Source organism: Schistocerca cancellata, chromosome 3 (assembly GCF_023864275.1).
Source record: "Schistocerca cancellata isolate TAMUIC-IGC-003103 chromosome 3, iqSchCanc2.1, whole genome shotgun sequence".
Classification (NCBI taxonomy): domain Eukaryota; kingdom Metazoa; phylum Arthropoda; class Insecta; order Orthoptera; family Acrididae; genus Schistocerca; species Schistocerca cancellata.
In genome coordinates, this window is record NC_064628.1 from 886,506,117 (window position 1) to 886,530,742 (window position 24,626).

Here is a 24,626-nt window from a genome sequence, read left to right on the forward strand (position 1 = left end):
TCCATCCTCTCCTGTCATATCAATTAGCAACTTTCTCAACACCACCTCCTCCTCCTCCTTAACCAGTGTGGCTTTCATCCCTCCTTCTCTGCCAAAGACCAACTCCTTAACCTTGTGCACCTTCTCTCCCTCCAGCTTAACTCCTGTCGCTCTGCCATTTTTGTTTCCCTCAACCTCCAAAATACCTATGACCGCGTATGGCATCCTGGTCTCCTCTCTAAACTCCAAACCTACGCCCTATCAAATTTGGTCGCTTCCTTCCTCTCACATGTCCATCCTATGTCACCCTCCACAACACCCCCATATCTTTTAACCCACTGCTGGTATCCCCCAGGGCTCCATCCTCTCCCTTCTCCTCTACCTCCTGTTCACTACCGATATGCCCAAGCCACCCCAACCTGTCCACCTCCTCCAATATGCTGATGACACCACCTTCCTGGCTCTCTATCCTACCCTCCAACAGTCCCAATGCACCCTCCAAACCCACCTCGACCAGTTCACCACCTGGTGTAACCAGAGGTTCCTTCGTCTCAACCCCTACAAAACCCAGGCAATCATCATAGGCCGCACCACCTGCTCCTTTCGTCTCCATGATTTCTACCTCACCATTTATGGTCATCCCATCCAGCTCTCCCCCACCCTGAGATTCCTTGGCCTCACCCTTGACCGTCACCTCACCTGGACCCTCACCTCCTTACCCTCCAGCATAAAGCCCATTCCCATCTCTGTCTCCTGAAACTCCTGTCTGGCCAGACATGGGGATTGCATCCTTCCACCGTCTTCACACCTACAAATCCCTCATCCATCTTATCCTCCATTACGCCAGCGTTGCCTGGATCTCTGTCACCTCCTGCACCCCGCTTTTACAATGCTCTCAAAATCCTTGAATGCCATGCACTCTGCCATGCCTTTCGTATCCTCCTTCCTTCCCCCACACAGTTGCTGTACGACCTCATCCCCTTCGCCCACCTCCTTTTCCTCCAACATCTCCGCATCCTTTACACTGTCTGCAGGCTTGATCTTCCACCCCTGGTTTCCTCCCTCCTCTCCAACCCCACATGTTGCCACTGTATCCCTCCCTCTCTCCATCTCCACACCCTCCATCTCCTTCACTAAGGCAATTTACAGCATCTTCCCCTCCTGGATGTTGAACTTTGCCATGACATCTACCCTTCCTTCCAACTGTAACCTGGCCTTGTCCCCTCCCCTCCGCAGGGCCCCCACTATCTTCTTCACCCAGAGCGGATTTTTCTCCTTCTCCCTCCCCCCTGAGTCCCTGCACCCTGTCCTCAACTGTGCCCCTCCCACGTCCTTCCCTCCCCAGCCATCTTCAACGCACCCCCACCTGTCTCGCCCTTCTCCACCCCTCCATCCCTTCTTCCCTTGTCCCCCATCTCCAGGCCCTGGCAGATCCTGTGTTTCCTCATCGTCATCAGTGTGCTATGTCGTTGTTGTGTTTGGTGCTGACCTCCTGTGCATCCAGAGCTGTGATTTTAATTGTGTGCTGGGCTTGAGCATAGTGTTACCGTCAATGATCATTATGTGCTATGCCATCCATCGCTGTTTTTATGCTCCAGCCACGTTTCGTCTTGTGTTCTTTTAATTGTCACAGTGTGAGATTTTTTTGTGGGAAATACTTTTTCAAGGTTTTTATCTCCATTTCACAGTCGTCACCGTTTTGTCTGTTCTCTTCCATTATGTTCCCCCTTTTTATGTTTATGTACGCCATATTTTCTCCTTTGTAATTTTAAACGTCTTCTGTTGTATAATTAATGTCTTTCGGCTGAAGAGCAATGTTGTTGTTGTGTTTTTTTTTTTTTTTATCTTGTGTAACCAGACTGTCGCCGTGTTTCTTAATTGTGCCTGTGTGTCTTCGTCCACATCGTCAATGCCATGTTTTTATATTTCAACTTCCACAACTTCCACCATTTTACAGTTTTTTACAATGTCACCATTTTATCGCCTTCTTTTTATTGTTTGTTTATATTCTCATTGCGTTTTTTTAACTTTTCTGTAGGCTGTAGAACGGCCTATTACGCCAAGAGTTTGAATTTTGGCGGGAAGATAGGGCAACTGGGCTACCTCCACTAACCTAAAATTCCAGAAAAAAATTGGTGGGAAATTCAAATTACAGCAGGATAATGCGTCACACCACGAAAATGGCGGGAAAATAGACCAACTGGGCTACGTCCACTAACCTAACCCCCAACCCCTAGAAAATAGCGGCAAGTTCAAATTCCAGCACGGTAATGGGGGGAAAATGGACTTGCCTTTATTATTTGACCAAATTCTCGCAGATGTGTTCTCCACTGGGTCTGGACTCCAATTGGCTTAGTTCATATCGGCGCCACCAGAGGGGGCTCTCCTGACGTCAGATCATGATGCAAGTACTGTTATTCAAGATGGCTGCACCCGATGTATCCACCATGAACTCCAGAGCTCAAGTGGCTTAGTTCATATCGTCAACACCAGAGGATGCTACTGTGATGTCGCGCGATGACACAAGTTCGTCTGCTCTCTCTCTGTCATGCGTGCGCACGTAGTAACCGGCCTGCTAAGTCTGGTCTACTGCGGCTCTTGGGAACCGTCCACAGGGCTTGCATGTACACAGACATACAGGAAGCACAGCAAACGCTCTCCAAATGAGGAGGTGACTGGATACAGTCAAGTGCAGTGCTATATTGCATGTCTGGATCAATGCATTTGGGCTAGGCGGTGGCAGCTATGCTACATTTACAATCAATGTTAGAACACAGAATGAGATGTTATGTCATGATCGTATATATAGATCTGACCTCAAATCGATAGAACTGCGAAAAGTGACGATGGAATAGGTATATATTGACCGAATACAGAGCGGAATGCGGTGAAATTGAAAAAAAAAAAAAGGTTCAAGTGGCTCTGAGCACTATGGGACTTAACATCTATGGTCATCAGTCCCCTAGAACTTAGAACTACTTAAACCTAACTAACCTAAGGACAGCACACAACACCCAGTCATCACAAGGCAGAGAAAATCCCTGACCCCGCCGGGAATCGAACCCGGGAACCCGGGCGGTGGGGGGTGAAATTGAAGAAGTACTTTGCTAAATTCTTGTTCGCACCGAAAAATTTGTATATCGGAGCAAATATGTTGCAACAGGAGGAATCCCGGAAAAAGTGGCCGTCGAAACGAAAGGAATAAGGGGGGCAGTCAATTTTTTCCCATTGAGGCTGCATTATAGTGTATGTCTATTGAGGTACCAGTGATTCCAGATGCATCAGTCCTGTGACATAGCCTGCATTCTACTCGTATGCAGCTACGTGTTCTGTATGTTTTTTAAAGCACTGTCTACTTGCATCATTAACGGTAACCCTGTCGGTCGTCAGAGGACTTCCATCTCATGTGTGAAGAAAGCTGACACACTCCTCTAAAGGAGCTTTGATTTATGTGATCACTCCTGTCGCACCTTGGGCGTAAAATCGAGACTTCAGGGTGATAACGAACTTAGCGACAAGAGGATGTGATGCGCTGCAATTTCTGTGTACACATTTGCCCGACTGATGCGCTGTTTACAGAGTTAGTGACTAAATGACTTGTAATTTTCACATGTCGGACTCTGCTGCTATGCGTTTATCTGTTTCCTTGTAGGATGTATCCCCCACTACTAACTATCATTTTATGTAGGCCTTATGCAGGCATGGTATAATTTCTGAACCGTGATCGGATGTGAACAGTGGACACCATAAGTCTCCACAAAACTATATTGCACTCGTATCATGCAAAGCAATGTTTTATGATTCGGTTAGATACTTCAACATAGAGAAACTGTGAAGAAGGGTGTATGTCTGATAGGTATTCCATCTAACATTATAGCCCATTTTTGGGTGCAGAACGTTGTAGTCTTAGGAGTGTGTGTTTATGTTCTCTGTCTTACCAATAACTTCTAGGTACAGATCCTAGACTCTAGAACAATAATTTAGAGTTGATAGTTTTGTTGATTTTGTTAAAAATTTGTCCAATTCAATTCGTTTTGAACTCCATCGCGTATAAAAATAAGTCTTTCCTTGTTCTTCTTAACTGTATGCTATTACATTACGGCACTTTGAATTCTGTTACTATACATCGATAAGGAGTGCTAAGCTCCTCGACATGGTAACATTTCGAGAAATCTCATGCACCTGAATGGGTTGGGACTTGGAAAGCTATATTCATTCACGAGACTTGGAATGTAGCGCTCTTCTTCTGATCGCTTGGAGATTAACTCTCTAACGGTGCTGTAGGGTGTGTTGGTCAGTGACTGTGTGAAGTTGGTCTTTTTCCCTAAGACGGGGAGAATGCTCTGTGACTCCGATACGCTGAGAGATAGATCGTAAATTAAACACCCTGCTCTAAGTGCTAGAAATATGTAGAGCGTTGTCTGATGTACTTTGATCATGTATGTGTTTGAGAATTAACAATGAATGGACGTACTGCACAGTAACCTATCCACATTCGCAATCATACTCGCAAAGTTATGTGAAAGGGGTGGTTTAGCTGTGATACTGAAATTGGGGGCCATGCTGTCGCATCAATGGTCGGTGTTGAAATTAGTGTAAAAATGTTAAAATTGTTCACACTATCAACTACGACGCTTACTATTATAGTATATTGGTGGTGTCTTTTCCATCCCACCTGTCCGCTGACATGCTGTTGTTTATGAAATAATGATTGAGTGACAATGCTTCTTTGAGTTGGAGGGAGAGTTTTGGTGGCTGGGCTATATCTTCTGGGGTGGTTAGCACTGGAACAGTGATCACGTACATGAATGCAGTATGATGAATGAGTCGAAACGGAATGTAGATTTATAAGCTATTTCGTCAGTGTGAGAGATGAGTGTAAATGTAGAGCTCATGAATCACATTCGGGCCGTAATTTGGAGACTCTACACAATGCGAGCAAACTCTTCCGGTTTCCTTATGTTGCAGATGTTGTAGCTGTCTTTCATTTAAAATGATCCGATGTGTAGCATTTTATGGTATCAGCCCTAAGACGATGATTTACACTGTGCAAAGTCTAGTTTCCTGCGAAAGTCGGTGGATCAGAACTTCTTAATGTCAGTTTAGAACCTGGCGCAGGCCACGAAGTCGTGGCAGAAAAACGAAATCTTTGGCAGTGTACAAAGCGTGTTAGAAAACAGTGTTTCAAACATCTAAACAGGACCACAGGGGGCGTTTCTTGTGATTTACAGTATAGAACGTGGGACACGATCGTTCTCCTAGAGTAGAGGTGATGAAACTTTAAACAACCCTCTGCAGTGTATAAATACGCGTGTATTTAATAGGTTTGTTCCACACAGGGAGCAGTAACAGCAGCAGTTTGACAGGTAAATTCAGTGAGGAACGAAGTACGCTGTTAGGAATGCTTGGAGGCCTGCACGCTGTCCTATTCTGCATTGCGAAATCTCTCTCTCTCTCTCTCTCTCTCTCTCTCTCTCTCTCTCTCTCTCTCCTCGCTGGACCTCCAACGCGGCTTTGCATCATCACGTGAGTAATGGCGTCTATGTGCTATATGAGATGAAGTTATTTGATCTTCTATAGTTGTTAATTTTTCTCTGTTGCGGGGTAGAGAATAACGATGATAGAATGTTGGGCTGATAGAGCTGAATGGACTTGGTTCTGTAGTACTGGTATGTAATCTAGGATTACGCCACAATGCGCTCATTTCCGCAGAATAGCCAAAACACGGTCCTGTCGCACTAACTCGGTTCGCTTTTTTTCTAGACGTGCTGCAGAAGGTGGTGAATATGGTTTTGTCCGACTTCTGCTCAGTTCCGACTTAAAATGGAAATATCACATGCGCAAAGCTGTAGAAATGGAAGCAGTTGCAAGGTGTGTAGGGACTAACTAAGACTATGTTGGATTTTTACTGTAGCAGATAGGTTCGACAGAGTTGACTCGTTTCTAGATATGATTCACTTGTGGCTGTGATCCTTCTCAATCAATCATCGCCTTTAACTCAGTGGATGTATAACGGAACCTCTGACATGGTATCAAGACAGAATACGTTAAACGTACTGGATAAATATCTAGCGGCGTGAGGGAGTTGCAAATACCGGTCACATACCGCGTTCCTTAGCCGAATGACTTTCAAAATTCACCAATTTTATGACGAGGTTGCATCGTGGGCTACATGTTGGTCTGATAATACACATTCCTACGATTATCGGCTCGGTATTTGTCTGGACAAAAAACGACCTCATTCATAGGTAATGTCGTACCTAGATTTATAAAGCAAGTATATAACTTTTAACATGAATACTAGTGCACACTTGTAGAATGATGAGCGCTTGTGAGAGTAACATGCACTAGTTGTTGGGATCGGGATTTTTTGTTTAACTTGTACTCCATTACGTCTGTGACACGGTGCTATGACTCGCAGGATCAACGTAAGAGACATGCACACCCATCGTTGATTTTCGGTCAGTATTATTTGGTGTCGTAAGCATCCAGTTATTGAGGAGGTAATATTATACTTAGTATTAGTGCCGGGTGTGTGATATGTTCACATTTGAGCATCAGGTTTATAAAGTATATCTGTTTGTGTAAAGGAAACGTCAATGTGCTGTTGTAGGGAGGGTGTGGATATGACTTGGGGTACTGTGATAGTGAAGGAAAGCCTATGTCAAGTCATAAGAATGGTAGTGATATTTCTATTTCCAGAGCCACTGCCGACAGCAGGGTGTATTTCCAATACTTCGGTCATTGTCGGATACCCTTCAGCTGGGACCGCGATTGTAAGATTTAATTGTAAGTATAATAATAGAAAATATATGTGAGGGGTTTTCTGGAAAGTGTACGTGTATGCAAAGTCTGCGGTGGTATTGATTCGGGTTCCCCTGTTAATGGTAGCAGTCTTCCGAATGCAGAGGCCTGTTGGAGTGTAGGACTGTATTAGAGTTAACTTTACCATCTTCTAGACGAAAGAATAGCGAAGTAATACCTAGTATGTGCTGGGCAGCTTTCGTGATCAATTGTAACTTTGAGAAGATGGTGCGTTTGCGGTGAAGCGTTATTCCCTCCCATGTAAATTGTTCAATCGACTATTTCTGGACATTTGGTGCCTTTACGTAGTTGAGGGAAGATCGATTGTGGAGTGTTAGACACAAGTTCGCCTGTTCTCTAGACGTGGGAAAGACCATAGTTGGTTTGTGACGAATATTGATCATCTCGAATCTGTTAGATGAGCGACTTCGGTATTCGAGAGTGCGAATATCAGTTTACTCTACTTGTTTCTAGTTAGTCAATGGTTTACAGTACGCTGCAGCTCGCTAAAGTTTGGTGTTTGTGGAGAAATAATTTACACTGTGTGTATTGTGCATTATGTTGCGTTAGCGATCGGGAGTCTAGTGTGGTGTTCTTGATATGGAGAAATACAGCGAAAATCGACGGTACTCGGTGATATATTCCCTGGTTGGAGATCGGTTTGACGCTCCAATATTCTTGCGAGTATCGCTTGTATTTGATGACCTGTACACAACTTAGTTGTCTGTGCAAAATGGTGATCAGTGTAAAATACTTTATTACCACTGAGTGTAGCGTCTGTAGAAAGAAAGAACAGGTTGGGGGTGTATAGACTGAGGGAACTGTCGGTGCAATTTAGCAATCTTTGCAAAATAACGACAGAAAGCCCCAGAAAGAAAAGGTGAATGGTGCTTCGATACCGACGGCGTTAGTAATTCGACTGGTAAATTCGATAAGGTTAGGGCAGTAATTTTGGCGCATACAAGGTAAGACAATAAGAAAGCGAGCATTAACTATTTCTGGGGCACTATAAAAATTACGGAGAGGTGAACTTGGCTGATTTTTTTTTTCGCAAAGCCGTGTGACGTAAGAATAACATTGAGAATGTTTCAGATGGCGATGTGTCAGTCAAGCTGGAGCATGTACGTGTGGTTGAACGCGTGTTTCAACACGCTCTGTGCTATCCTGCCTTCAGTGGTAAAGACAAGTGGCGCCTGGAGATAGCTCCAATATGACGCTGGCGTGAACGCGCTTTGAAATGCTATGGCAGTATGTCGGTGACTGAATAGAGCAGACTTTCACCTGCGATCGGCGGCCGCGGCTTGGGGCTGTGAAGGAGCGCGGTCCTGGGCGGATGGCTAGGTGTGCTTTGACAGTTGACGGACACGTCAACCGCAAATGGGCGCGAAAGAGATTTTAACGTCTGCGCTCTGTAAATATGTCATCGCTCCCTTCCGATAGGTGAATACGTATTGGGATAGGAATTTATCAGAAATGAAGTGTGAATGAGATGGCGCCACTTGCAGTACGCGGGTGGGTGCCTGTGCGCGGTTTGACAGTTGAATGATGCGTAACTTATCGCTACCTCCTGTGTACCCTACTGGGCAGGGGGGCAGTGGACTGTGCTGGCGTGCGTTGATTGCATTATTTCTCGAGCGGATCTGTAGGCGCTGCTTTGCGCTATTTGGACAGTTTACGAGTACCGAGCGTGTCTACACATCAGTGTGAGGAATTATTTAGGAGAAGTCTGCTGTTGTGTACTGAAATTACGAGTTGGTTGCGTGTCTGTGGGCTGTGCAACGTGACCCCAGGCACATCAGGATGGATCTTTTGTATCAGTGTGATAGATTTACTCTATAGTTAAATGAGTTGTTTTAAAATAAATAGAGTGCACTCCATTCTTACTCTCCCCAGCAGCCCACAGGAGGCTGAGTCGTTTTCCCTCACCATCTTTGCTTACGTCACGAAAGGGGCGATAGCGTCCTCTGCTGGTGGTACTCAGTATTAGACCTAGTAGAGAGCACACGGTTTTCCGCCATTAGGGATAACTGTACTTGCATCATTAGTTGGTGTCACTGTGGCGTCCTCTGGGGGTGACGTTATGTACTAACAAGGGGAGGCCGCCAATTGTGAAATTCAGATTCGATTCATACTGCGCATAATAAAAGCTCATGGCCAGAGGTGTAATGTGGCAAAGCACCAAGATGCACTTCTCAGCCGTTGTCGAGGAAATGGACAGTTAAAAGAAACCGTTGCGGTGAAATACTCCCTACGCTTAACCAGTTTGCACAGCGTCGTGGCGCAGCGGTAAGCGCTCGGGTTCGTAATGCGAAGATTGCTGGGTCGAATCTCGCGCCATGCAACCTTTTTTTTAGAATTTGTTTTTTGTAATTCGAATATATATATATATATATATATATATATATATATATATATATATATAATTCCCGGCAATCAGTTGCAACAATTATGCATATAATAAGTTGTTGAAAGTCGTTTGTCGTGGAAAAACTGGCGACTTCGAACATCAACACATTTTCCGCAAAGAAAGTTGTATTTGACAAATGTTATTAATTGTCTTCATAATGTTTACCACGTATAGTTAACGGAAGACGTAGAAACGATATTCCGAAGTGTAAGTCAAACGTTCGAATTAGAATAGAGACCCCACGAACACAAATTTGCTGTGGCAGGTATGAAATACAAACTCCGTTACTTGCTCGTTACACTTGAAGGACAGATGTTGAATGGGCCGAAACGAGCCGCCGCATAACAGCGTAGTTGCCTGCTAAATTCGAAAGAAGGTAGATGCGGTCCCTATCGCAACTTATAACATCGTCGAAAATCAGTGCGTACGTGAGAGCTTTGGTACACCCTGTTAAACAAACGGAAAACTGGAGGCGGTACAGTTGGAGAGCGATCCGGGCCCTTCGCATGAAAGTGATGTGATCGAAGAGGATTCTATACACAGTGAAGTGGCGAAACAACAATTGACAGATGCTTGGTGTATCGTTTATCAGATGTGCTCGATGTCGTGCTGTTTTCTGCTTTCCATGTTTCTATGATAACTATCACTCTGGTTCGTGCGATACTCCAGCTACTTCTGGTCACTAATTGTTAATTATGTGCGAGTGTATACCGAACTTTTCAATAAATTGTATCCACTTGAATATTATTTGAGATATTGTGTTTTATTTCAAGTATTATTTTTGCACGACAAACGACTTTCAACAACTTATTATATGCATAATTGTTGCAACTGATTGCCGGGAATTTTATATATATATATATATATATATATATATATATATATATATATATATATATATACATTTCAATTACAAAAAACAAATAATAAAAAAAAGTTGCATGGCGCGAGATTCGATCCGGCGACCTTTCGATCACGAACTCGAGCGCTTACCACTGCGCCACGACGCGGTGGAATATGCATCGTCGTAGAGAGTATTTAACGGAACGGCTTCTTTTAACTGTCGATTTTCTCGACAACGGCTGGGAAGTGCATCTTGGTGCTTTGCCACATTACACCTCTGGCCGTGAGCTTTTATTATGCGCGGTATGAATCGAACCTGAATTTCACAATTGGCGGCCTCTCCTTGTAAGCCAGTTGGGGTCTGGAGCTCCTGGTGAACACACTACGTGGCGCCATCTTAGATTACGGTACCTGCGTTACTACAGCGTCCTCTTGCGGCATAGATATGAACTAAGTCAGTTGGGCTATGGACTGAGTGGCGAATACACTTGGTGATGGTGTTGCCTCTAATTGTTTAAATAAAGGCTGGTGTATGTGTGGTGACACCGCCAGACACCACACTTGCTAGGTGGTAGCTTTTAAATCGGCCGCGATCCGCTAGTATACGGCGGACCCGCGTGTCGCCACTGTCAGTGATTGCAGATCGAGCGCCGCCACACGGCAGGTCTAGAGAGACTCCCTAGCACTCAGCCCAGTTGTACAGCCGACGTTGCTAGCCATGGTTCACTGAGAATTACGCTCTCATTTGCCGAGACGATAGTTAGCATAGCCTTCAGCTACATTTGCTACGACCTAGCAAGGCGCCATTACCAGTATAGATATTGAGATTCTAATTGTATCATCAAGAGCGATGTTCTACAAATGTGGATTAAAGTTAAGTATTCCAGAAGCTACGTACTTTTCTTTATAGCATTCATTACATATCCTGTTTCAGACCTCACGCCAGCCTGCGTGAGCTTATAGCGTGCATTTCGGTCTCCTCAAACAAAACAGTGTTGGCACTTCTGCCGACACTTCAGTATGATTTCGACAGTTGGCGATTAGCAAGCAGAGTCTTTTAGATGGATTATTATTTTGACAATTTAGGAGTTGTTTGGCTACCTGGACGTAAATGCTCTGCAATGTTTTTAAGTGGTTTGCATGTCTGTAGGTTGTGCACTGTATAATTTTTGACTGTTTACAATTAGCAAGAGTGTGTGTCGAGCTTTATATATTAGTTACGCATTAGTTTGCCGGTCAGTATGCTGTGGGGCATGTCCGAGCGTGTGTTCTGTGATACATATACTCCACCCATTAATAAATTGCTCCCAAATAAATAAAGTACACTTCTTCCTCTCTTCACCAGCGTAGTGCATGCTGACTCCTTTTACCACCCGCCCCTAGGAAGAGGTGGCGCTCTGGCGACTTAGGTTGGTGGTGGTGGTGAGCTTTGTTTGCAGCAATTTTCTTACTTTGATAGCGAAAACGCAAGAGAACTATGTTTACTGACAGAATTCAGACTTGACGCTTGTTCCTAGAAGGAACTGGCGGTCAGGTGGCTGAAGTTAGTACAAGTGTCCTTTCTTTCTCACAATTTTCTTAGGTTGGTAGAGAAAGCGCAAGTGACCTTTCTTTACTGCCAGAATTCAAACTCGGTGCTGGTTGCTAGGAAGAGGTGGCAGTCTGGTCCTTGAAAAGTAGTTGAAAGTAAATAGTTTAACATCTTTTCACACCTATATGAAGTCGAATCACATGGCCAATAGGAGTGCCGCATTCTAGAGGTGGGGGAGAGGGGTGCTAAGTGATGAATGAACAATGCGCTGATAATGGGAAAATGTGGAACTTCTCATCTGATGATTGAATATTGGAATTGTAAATTGAATTATTGAATATGATTAAAATTGAAATAGAACTGAGTACTTAGGTAATTGATAGGTTAGATGCGCAATGTGGGTGTTAGCATATTTACAGAAGACTATGTCAAGCGCGTGTATGGAGGTGGCGGCCGAGGGTGTATGTGACGTAAGTGGTCGGACGCCCGTGGGCCGGTGGCATGGCGCGTGTCTGGTTATAACGTGTGTGCGTGAGAGGGAGCAGACGACGTCACGGTAGCGTCCTCTGGTGTTGACTATATGAACTAAGCCACTTGAGCTCTGGAGCTCGTGGTGGATACATCGGGTGCAGCCATCTTGAACAACGGTACTTGCGTCATGATCTGATGTCAGGAGAGTGCCCTCTGGTGGCACCGATAGGAACTAAGCCAATTGGAGTCCAGATCCAGTGGAGAACACATCTGCATGAAATTGCTTAAATAAAAAGGTAAGTCCGGTTTTCGCACCATTATCGTGCTGGAATTTGAACTTGCTACCATTTACTAGGGGTTGGGGGTTAGGTTAGTGGACATAGCCCAGTTGGTCTATTTTCCCACGATTTTTGTGGTGTGACGCATTATCCTGCCTATTTTTTTCTGGAGGGTTAGGTTAGTGGAGGTAGCCCAATTGCCCTATCTTCTCACCAAAATTCAAACTTCTCACCAAAATCGGCCATCGTGGTTGACGTCATGTGCTGTTGTCAAGTCTACATGCCGCCTCCTTGGATGACGTTATCGCCGCCATCTTGAATAAATTTTGCAACAATGAAATGTGGGTTGGCACCCCTGTAGTCCCACTACTGCAGTCAAGATTTATTTACATGAAAAAAAAAAATTAAAGTGTCTCAAACCTTCACTTTCTAAGTCAATAAAATTTTTCCGGGTTTATGACCGCATAGCCAATATGTAGAACTACCGACGTTTCAGTCACTGTTGCAAGTGACCTTCTTCAGTGAGGTTTTATTTACTGCTGAATGAGAAAACTTTGTTTCTTATATACCTCCAGACCTAGCGGTTATCTAATTGTGATAGGCTGTTAAGGATGGAGGGGAGGGATGTTACAAGTACTTTGTTGGTTTTATTAATTCTTTTCGTTGGTAGAAACCCGACATTTTGGTTGGTGTTTGCGTTACTGCTTGTGATTGGTGTAAATCGGCGAATGGAAAACCAGTCGGCAGTTGTGACGTGGCTTTGTTTTCCCGCTTTCTAGCGCCGGCTGAGGCGCGCCATTACTCTGCGTACATGCGGCTGCTTCACGTGAGGTGTCGTCCCGTAACGCTGATGTTGCTGCAGCCAAGACGTCGGAAGTCGGTATCCGTCTTCTCTGTTCACGTTGGCGGGCCGCTTGGCTGTTTCTATTGCCTCTCCAATCTTCCTCCTGCCAAGTGACGGGCTGTTTCGCCAGTACGCCAGCTTCGCCAAATTCAATCTGTTTGCCCCACTCATCGTGGTGTTCTGCCACCGCCGCCTTGGTGTGTTGTTTTAGTCGGATATATCTTTCGTGTTAAGATATCCGTGTGCTCGTTGATCGCCTCGTCTCGCCTACATACACTAAACCACATTCGGACCTGATTTCGTTAACTCCAGCAGCATGTAGTTTGTCGACTGCGTCTTTCGTTGTGCGAAGAACATCTTTTATTCCGTTGCTGGTTCGGGAAATCGGCTTGATGCCTGCTCGGCGGAGAACTTTGCCCGCCCGTTCAGTGACGCGTTGAACGTATGGCAATAGAGCGATGTTGCGTGCTTCCTTCTGCTCTCCTCTATTGCCTTCATTCTTTGTCGCCATAGTTTTTTTCTATTAGTTTCATCCGATAACCATTGGCACCAAAAATGGACTTGAGTTTTTGTAGTTCACCCTTTAGATATTCCTTGTGAATTGCAGTGATATGGGACGCCTGATACGTCTAGATGAGACTCTGACAGATGACACGTACATAAGCATCCTTTCTGATCATCTGCATCCATTCATGTCCATTGTGAATTCCGATGGACTTGGGCAATTCCAGCAGGACAATGGGACACCCTACACGTTCGGAATTGCTACAGAGTGGTTCTAGGAACACTCTTGTGAGTTTAAACATTCCCGCTGGTGACCGAACTCCCCAGACATGAACACTATTGAGCATATCTGGGATGGCGTGCAACGTGCTGCTAAGAAGATATCTCCACTCCGTCGTAGTCTTAGGGATTTATGGACAGTCCTGCTGGAGTCATGGTGTCAGTTCCCTCCAGCACTACTTCAGACATTAGCCAAGTCCATCCCACATCGTGTCGCGGCACTTCTGCGTGCCCGATGGGGTCCTACTCTATATTGGGCAGCCGTACCACTTTCTTTCGCTCTTCAGTGTACGTTGAAGCGTGTAGGTACACTACTGGTTATTTAAATTGCTACACCACGAAGATGACGTGCTACAGAAGCGAAATTTAACCGACAGAAAGAAGATGCTGCGATATGCAAATGATAGCTTTTGAGAGCAGTCACACAAGGTTGGCGCCGGTGGCGACACCTACAACGTCCTGACATAAGGAAAGTTTCCAACCGATTTGTCATACACAAACAGCAGTTGACCGGCGTTGCCTGGTGAAACGTTGCTGTGATGCCTCGTGTAAGGAGGAGAAATGCGTACCATCACGTTTCCGACTTTGATAAAGGTCGGATTGTAGCCTATCGCGATTGCGGTTTATCGTATCGCGACATTGTTGCTCGAGTTGGTCAAGATTCAATGACTGTTAGCAGAATATGGAATTGGTGGGTTCAGGAGGGTAATACGGAACGCCGTGCTGGATCCCATCGGCCTCGTATTACTAGCAGTCAAGATGACAGGCATCTTATCCGCATGGCTGTAACGGATCATGCAGTCACGTCTCGATCCATGAGTCAAGAGATGGGGACGTTTGCAAGACAACAACCATCTGCACGAACAGTTCGACGACGCTTGCACCAGCATGGACTATGAGCTCGGAGAGCATGGCTGCGGTTACCCTTGACGCTGCATCACATACAGGAGCGCTTGCGATTGTGTACTCAACGACGAACCACGGTGCACGAATGACAAAACGTCATTTTTTCGGATGAATCCAGGTTCTGTTTACAGCATCATGATGGTCGCATCTGTGTTTGGCGACATCGCGGTGAACGCTCTTTGGAAGCGTGTATTCGTCGTACCCATACTGGCGTATCACCCGGTGTGATGGTATGGTGTGTCAATGGTTACACGTCTCGGTCACCTCTTGTTGGCATTGGCGGCACTTCGAACAGTGGACGTTACATTTCAGATGTGTTACGACTCGTGGCTCTACCCGTCATTCGGTTCCTGCGAAACCCTGCATTTCAGCAGGATAACGCACGACCGCATGTTGCAGGTCCTGTACGGGCCTTTCTGGATACAGAAAATGTTCGACTGCTGCCCTAGCCAGCACATTCTCCAGATATTTCACCAATTGAAAACGTCTCGTCAATGGTGGCCGGGCGACTGGCTCGTCACAATACGCCAGTGACTACTGTTGATAAACTGTGGTATCGTGTTGAAGCTGCATGGGCAGCTGTACCTGTACACGCCATCCAACCTCTGTTTGACTCAATGACCAAGCGTAACAAAGCCGTTATTGCGACCAGAGGTGGTTGTTCTGGGTACTGATTTCTCAGGATCTATGCACCCAAATTGCGTGAAAATGTAATCACATGTCAGTTCTAGTATAACATATTTGACCAATGAATACCCGTTTATCATCTGCATTTCTTCTTGGTGTAGCAGTTTTAATGGCCAGTAGTGCAGTTGGGCATTAGAGTTTGCGTGTTCCCAGCCCGACGTAACTGCGGAACGAAGCGGTCTGAACGCGCAGTGTGGGAGGCGACAGGTGGTGCGGTGTGGTGCGCTGGGCGGCGGGCGCCTGACCTAGACCGTGGCCGGCGGCGCGGCGCGCGCGCAGAAGCGAGCAGGCGCGGGCGTGGGGGGCCGGCGGCAGCGCAGCGTCCAGTGTCTGGCCGTGCGACGTCGCGACCACAGCCCAGCGCAGCGCAGCCGCACACAGCGCCCGTGTAGCCCACGCCCGCGACATGTTCTGGATCCTGCGGCGGACGCGCCTCGCCGGCGCCGCCGCCTTCTTCAACGCCATCAACAACAACAGCAGCAGCAGCAGCGGCGGCGCCAGCGGCTCGGGCAGCAGCGGCCTCAGCAACAGCAACAACAATCACCCGGGTGAGTCGCGCGCTCACCGCGCGCATTGTTGCATCTGCAGCGCTGGGATGGGAAAAATCGACCGGTTATAGCCGATACCGGTATTTTAGTTCTGAATAACCGGTAATTATCAGTATTTGTTTGGTCGGTTATATCAAGTATTTTGTTTTTGACTGATAACCGAGCTCGCCTAGCATTGTTGCATCTGCAGCGTGGGGACGGGAAAAACTGACCGGTTATAACCGATACCAGTATGTTAGTTCTGAATAACCGGTAATTGTCGGTATTTTTCGGTCTCGGTTATAGCAGGTATTTTTATTTTTACCGATAGCCGGCTGTAAAAACTATACATCGATGTGCCATTGGAGTAGTACTAAAATTTTTGGTTTTCAATTAAACCTTTTTTATGAATGGAAGCACAACACAGGTGTAATATTGTAAATGTTTACTATTTATTTCACAAACCGGTTATCGGCAGTCATCCCACTAAGTATGTGGGCAGTGAAATTTTGTTGAATCAAAGAATTTAAATTAGTGCATCTACAAAGTATCTCCATTTCCAGAGACGAAAATGTTAATGTTAGATTCAGCAATAAAACAAAAGGGATTATTTTCGTGTAAATATGACGTAAGGTTATTTCACTACCGGTAAGGTAAAATATGTGACGCATTAACTAGTGCGCCATATGCAAATTAGAACAGTTGCTAATAGAAGAAAAAAAACTGCACAATAAACTTTTTCTAAAGTTGTGGCTGAACAATATCACTTCTAACTGCAGATACTACTCATAGTCGCACCCAGGCAATGTTGTAAATTGCCCCTCTTACTAAGATACCCGTTTGCCTTTGTTTCAGTTGCTACAATTTCTCTTGTTCTAAACAATTTTCCTTTGTATATCACAGCTGCTTCAGTTACATGCTTAATCTCACTAATGTATCTAATCTGTTTCTAATTTAGGACCTATCAAAGACTACATTATTTTTTTCAGCCACACCTTCGGAACGTGTCACCGAAGTTTATTGTTCAATTTATTTTCTTTCATGAAAACAGTTGTAATTTGTATATAGTCCATTAGTTAATTTGTGACATAGTTTACCTTAGCTACATAATTTTACATCGCATTTACACTGAAATAACCGCTTTTGTTCGATTCCTGAACCTAACATTAACATTTTTCATTTCTTGCAACGGAAATACTCGATAGATGCACTATTTTAAAATCGTTGATCCAACAGAATTGCACTGCACCACGTACTTGTCTTTGTACCTGAAGATGGCGTAATTGCCGAAAACTAGTTTGTGAAAAAGATAATAAATATTGTAGAATATTACACCGGTGTTTTCTGTGTTTTACCGAGCGAGGTGGCGCAGTGGTTAGCACACTGGACTCGCATTCGGGAGGACGACGGTTCAATCCCGTCTCCGGCCATCCTGATTTAGGTTTTCCGTGATTTCCCTAAATCCCTTCAGGCAAATGCCGGGATGGTTCCTGTGAAAGGGCACGGCCGATTTCCTTCCCCATCCTTTCCTCACCCGAGCTTGCGCTCCGTCTCTAATGACCTCGTTGTCGACGGGACGTTAAACACTAATCTCCTCCTCCTCCTCCTTTTCTGTGTTTTTCCATTCGTAACGTATAAAATATTTTACTAAGAACCAACAGAACACTCAATCAATACGATTTTTTTTCTAATAACGACTTTGGGGAAACTTCTGTGGCACCTGAGAGATTGGTATCATATTTGAATCATACAGCTTCTGATGAAATGAGTCAACTTACAGATGAAGACATTACATATTGACTATTTATGAAGAGATTGGACAATAAGTGTAGACCAATACACTTTTTTCATTATTGAAATTTTAACTATTGTCCTGTATCTATTCCTGTTAGTAAAAAAACCTGTCGTGTTCAAATTCCATTTAACAAGTAGAGAGATATATTTGAATAAAAAGTGAGTGTTTCATTCGAAATAATTAAAGAAAAATACAGCTGCAAATTCCACACCAAAGCTTATTATTTGTCTGTCATTTCTAAGAAAGAACAACACCAAAAATATTATAGGAACAATAATTAAAAACCTAACAATTCATAAAATTAAAAAGCCGCTGATCTTCTCCCTGTGTCTAGAATGACTTTTTCTGCTTATAGCCCTTGCAGACGGACAACTTAACAAGAAAAACTGAGTTCTCCCTCAGTTGTCACTAACAAGCGCCGACAACTCGTAACGCCAAAAAGTGGTATGATCCTTGATTACAAAACGATTTTTGAGCAGTGATTTAAAAATTTATAATCTGTACGAGAACACAGATGAAATTTTTGTAGCCTTTAGCTCCTCATTGCTATTTGAGAAAAGCAGTGACTGATGGGCCTACTAATTTTTCTTTTATTTATCTATTTTAATCGATAGTTTGATTCTATATATATTGAAACGTATAAGTAAAAGTGGGAGAAAATGTCAGAATTTTTGAAACTTTGATTGTTGTGTACATCTATTGCTGAAATAATAACAATAAAAAACCGAAAACCTGCTATTTCATAAACTGGCAATAGAAAACCAAAAATCTATTATTTCAGAAACCGGTTATTTGGAGTGGTTTAATCATTCAGGTTAAACCTCAGGTGGAAAAAACCGTTGTAACTGAAAACCGATTGTTTCAGTGATAACCGCCAACTGTTTTTTGCTATTGGAAACGACATTGTCTTACAACTGTTTTTCCAATCAAATATTTCAGAAACCGGTTATTTGGAGTGGTTTAATCACTCAGGTTAAACGTCAGGTGGAAAAAACCGGTGTAACTGAAAACCGATTGTTTCAATGATAACCGCCAACTGTTTTTTGCTATTGGAAACGACATTGTCTTACAACTGTTTTTCCAATCAATTGTTTTCATTGGTACAATTTATTTACTGCTTAGTTTGAAGCACCAACGAGTTCATCTTCAGGCACTTTTGAACCGTTGTCAGTGAACTTTGATATCGTAACTATAAGACTCGATAGCTCAACTGAACTGCCAAGACGTTCGTATTGTGAATAAACACAGATGATTGGAAGTAAGGTAATAAGAATGTAACCTTTGTCCTCCATAGCACAACATTTAAGAGCTGATGTCCCCAATTTCGGACGCTATGGAAGCAATAAGACAGTGACCGATACTCGAAGGTACAACAACAGTAAATGAAATTGCAGCCAAAATGAACAGATGTTTATTCTGGAAAAGCGCACTACACGGAATGCCGTGTTATTTTCTCAAATGATCTTCAAGATGAAACTTGCTTATTCATAATTCATGTGTTCGATAATAGCTTAGCAGCCACAAATGTCAGTACAGACAACTAAAAGGACGCTAGCTGTCGGAAAATGTTAGCGTACTAACAAAACAGACAAATAATTACATGCCGATTCCCTGACCACCGACGTTCTCGGAGGTTTTCAGGGTAGCTATGTATCCCATTTCAGTATAACGTTTCCTTATACTCGCCGGCTGACTTGAGGAGAGGACTTCAACAGAAAGTAATATGTATTCTTTTGCATATGAAGCACTTCAGTGGAGCAGGAGGATAAGATGAACTCTGTCATTTAATAGTGGAGACAACCCGATGTTCTTGCGTAGGTCGAGGGTCTTATCTAGAGCAGGGGAAATATATATATATATATATATATATATATATATATATATATATATATATATATATATACCTACTGCCCACTTTCTCATCTGTTAGTAGTAAAGTTTTCTAACCGCCTACCGGTTCCGCGGTAGTAGTGATTTATAAAGTAGAGAAGTAAAGTAATTATATAAAATTTATAAAGCAAAGTCTAGATTTTATGAAAGACTAATGAAAATGTTTTTAAAATCCCTACCCCCTGACGCCCGCCATGACAGCTAGGACGTCCATTAGTAGACGGTAGGGACCCGGCTGACTACCACTGATCCAGAGTCAATTAATCGGGGAGAAACGAGAATGTAACTGCAGAATTGTGCAGCCGGGTTCTGTTTTAAATCGAAACAAAAAACTATCTGTCCGTAATACGACGAGTTAATTCTCTCGTAACCTTTTCTCGTAGAGGTGAGCATCTTTTCTGGAGCCTCCATTTTGAATAGTCTTGCAACAGAAGTGAAAAAACTCAATTCCAAATCTAAGTTTTTGTGTTTTGCTTCGTGGTGCATTGTTTGTACTGCGTATAAGTTAACTGAACAGTAGTTTGGGAGTCAAAATGGTTCGAATGGCTCTGAGCACTATGGGACTCAACATCTGTGGTCATCAGTCCCCTAGAACTTAGAACTACTTAAACCTAACTAACCTAAGGACATCACACACATCCATGCCCAAGGCAAGATTCGAACCTGCGACCGTAGCGGTCACGCGGTTCCAGACTGACGCGCCTAGAACCGCACGGCCACACCGGCCGGCAGTTTGGAGGCTCTCGCTATATTCCGATAATTACTTGTGTGTACTACTGCAAATCTTTTGTACCTATTGTTTTTATTTTTTTTATATTTTGTATGTAGTGTCTCGTTACATGAGCAAATATCACATCTCAAAGTGTTCTATCGAATCTTACGAAAATTGAAAACGTAACCAACCATGAAGGCCAACTTAAAATCCTCATGCCCATAGACGCGGTGAAAATACCTATTTCGCATACAAAGGCATAATTACAGTTTTCTGATTTCAAATTGCTCGCCTGTGATGCAAAAGCCCTATACAGGGTTATTACAAATGACTGAAGCGATTTCACAGCTCTACAATAACTTTATTATTTGAGATATTTTCACAATGCTTTGCACACACATACAAAAACTCAAAAAGATTTTTTAGGCATTCACAAATGTTCGATATGTGCCCCTTTAGTGATTCGGCAGACATCTAGCCGATAATGAAGTTCCTCCCACACTCGGCGCAGCATGTCCCCATCAATGAGTTCGAAAGCATCGTTGATGCGAGCTCGCAGTTCTGGCACGTTTCTTGGTAGAGGAGGTTTAAACACTGAATCTTTCACATAACCCCAGAGAAAGAAATCGCATGGGGTTAAGTCGGGAGAGCGTGGAGGCCATGACATCAGTTGCCGATCATGATCTCCACCACGACCGATCCATTGGTTTTCCAATCTCCTGTTTAAGAAATGCCGAACATCATGATGGAAGTGCGGTGGAGCACCATCCTGTTGAAAGATGAAGTCGGCGCTGTCGGTCTCCAGTTCTGGCATGAGCCAATTTTCCGCGGGCTACGCGTGAAACTTGCCCGCACGCGTTGAACCGTTTCTTCGCTCACTGCAGGCCGACCCGTTGATTTCCCCTTACAGAGGCATCCAGAAGCTTTAAACTGCGCATACCATCGCCGAATGGAGTTAGCAGTTGGTGGATCTTTGTTGAACTTCGTCCTGAAGTGTCGTTGCACTGTTATGACTGACTGATGTGAGTGCATTTCAAGCACGACATACGCTCCTGTCGCCATTTTGTCTCACTGCGCTCTCGAGCGCTCTGACAGCAGAAACCTGAAGTGCGGCTTCAGCCGAACAAAACTTTATGAGTTTTTCTACGTATCTGTAGTGTGTCGTGACCATATGTGAATGAATGGAGCTATAGTGAATTTATGAAATCGCTTCAATCATTTGTATTAGCCCTGTATATATCTTTCTATAGACATAAATTTGCTCTTTCTAGACCTTTCCACACTCTGCAATTTACCTGCAGTTCCATCTAGCTTTCTTACATCTGACGAGATGAGATAGCTAATACAGTAGTTAACGGTGAATAACTAAAATTTTTACCTGACAGACACAGTATATGAGAACATCACATACACCATTAAGCCAGAACATTATGAGTACTACCCACCGCGACGCTGGATGCCGTTTGGTGGCGGTTCGGTCACGTGACGCGGTAAAAAAAAAGTATGTAAGCGGAGCAGACACGGACTGGGGATCATCCTAGCGAAGATATGATCTGCAAATGGGGAACTCCATTGAGAAAAGCGAATTTGACAAACGACAGACTGTTATTAAGCAGACCCTGTGAACAAGTGTCTCGAATACGGCGAAGCTCGTCGAATGTTCACGTGCTACTGTCGTGGGCAACTACAGAAAGAGAAAAAAGGACAGTGAAACTACCACTAGGCGCTAAATGGTTTAAATGGTCGGACGTACACGATTCTTCACAGAACGTGGGGTTCGGAGGCTTGTGTGCTCTGTAAAGTAGGGTAGATGGTGATATGTGGCATCTCTACCGAAAGAGCTCGGTGCTGGTGCACAAATCTGTGTCGCTGTCGGGCGCCACCACCACGTCCGCAGATCAGCGGCCCGTTATTTGCGCGAATCACACGACCTGTGCGTAGACACCTAATTTCACATACCTCCACAATTGGTATTTGACAGGGTGGAAAGTAAATGGATGCAACGAGCCTGTTTCGCCAAGTCGCCGCTGAATTGCTGTGAAGATTTGCATATATGGGTGGCGTCTTGCTGGGTACCGTTTCTCATACAATCGTCGATCTTCATGCGCATTACCGTCGGCTAGTCCATAAACAAAAACCATATCTCGTTGTTCTTCAAACGAATACTGTGCCGCCATGCTTACTGTGTGGCTAAATCGCAGGTGACGTGTGTGTGCTCCGAAGCAAAGCTTACGTGTGAATGCCTCTGATGTGGAGACCAACAGCAAGACCTATTCGACACATGTGCGTATCACGTTGGGGCAGTGACGAGGGGGTGGGGGGGGGGGGGGGCGTTTGTATGTGTGAACCGACAACCATAGCGCTGCCCGTCAATTGACGAACGGCAACAGGGCAATCCCACGGCCAATCGGTGCGCGTGTCGCCAAGTTTCCGTATTTTAAAAATGATCACGAATTATTACGCCGTCACATGCGCTGTAATGATTATTTTAGGGGTGTTCTCATTGTGTGTGTGTGTGGGGGGGGGGGGGGGGAGGGTCAGATTTATTAATGTTGATTCTGATGCGTACTGTGTAGCTTATAAAATGTCCCGTTCACCTTATCTGAGCGTAACGAGGGCTACGGGTCGTCTTGGCCTGTGTTATTTGTCCGTAATACTTTAATACTTTCCATTGTTGCTGTTCAGTGCGTTGATTCGTCTTCCTGTTAATGCTTCTTTGCGCTTCTGATATTACATGTTATAAACACCGTTTTCTAACTTTCGGCCTCGTCTTCGTTCCTTCTGCTCTGATTTTCTTTATTTGGAAATAATTTTATACCAACTTAGCTTACACCATTTTCAAACATGGACAATAGGTATTCAGTACCATATCTTCTCCAATTCCATTATTTCATTTCCTTGTATAGTTTCGATCCCATTTTTTTCCATTTAACCATTGACAAACGTTAAATTCAATCCCCCCTTTTTTCTTGTCTTATGAACTTCCTGTAGTCTGTCGTCTATTTACAACATTGCCATTCCCTCTCCTGTGTTCATGTTTCTCTAGGTGGATTTCTTACTTTTTGTCTAGGGGTTCCAAATGCCGTATACTATTGTTAACAATTCCGTGTTACTACCCATTCTGGAAAACTGTTTGTATCCTAATTTTAATTTGTGTGATTAGGGCTACAGTTCATTACTTTTTCCAAACCTTCTGAAGTATTTATATGAGTAAACCGCTCACGATAATTCTGCAAAGTTCTTCAAATAAGAATACCTCCGTTTTGCGATTATTTTCTGTTTTCCGTATACCTCGGTAACTTTCTTCAATACCTGTTACTTTCTAAAGATCATTAATCTGTATTATAACCCAGGTCTGGTTGAAAGCTCAAGCGACTGCTTGGGGCGCCAAGCTGAGGGCGGTACAACAGGCATCATAAATGTAAGTCATCTGTATCATAATTAGTAGCGAAATCTGACAATGGTGAAGGTATACAATATGAAAAGAAAAAAGAATCGGTAAACATGGGTCTGCAAGCGAACCGTTTGCGAGGTAATTGAAAAGGCCACGTTACGAGCCAGCATTGACTTCAGAGTCAAATATTATCCTAATTAGTGGAATATTCTCCCTCCTAACTGGATTCAAATTTCATCCAAGGCTTACCTGAACTAGAAATACAATACTACTTTAGCACGTTACATGTTACAGTTTGCAGGTGCGTTTACTTCTCAAATAACACGCTACTTCCACAGTTGAACTAGGAATTATGTTCGACACATCTGTATAAAATCAGTTGTTTTTTCTTGTACTTCTGCCGCATTTTTTCCGGTGTAAACTGAAACACTTCGTAAATTATAGAATTAAAAAAATTGTAATTTTAATCTAATAATTACAGATATTTTATATTTTTCATTTTATTGAAGGTAGAACAACACAATAGACAGACTTGTTTCTGCTTTGACTAATAGCTTTTAATGATAAATAGAATTACCTAAAATGAAAATGAATTGTTTCTTTTTTTTACTGTTGAGCATTAAAATAAAGTTGAGAAAATTATTTTCTGTTACTGACGTATATCTACGTAGTACTTATTTTAAAAGGAAAAAAACCTATTTTTCTGAGTATGAGATTAACGCTTAATTCTAAAGGTCTAACCAAAATGAGAGGGGGTGGGGTGAGGCAGGGGATG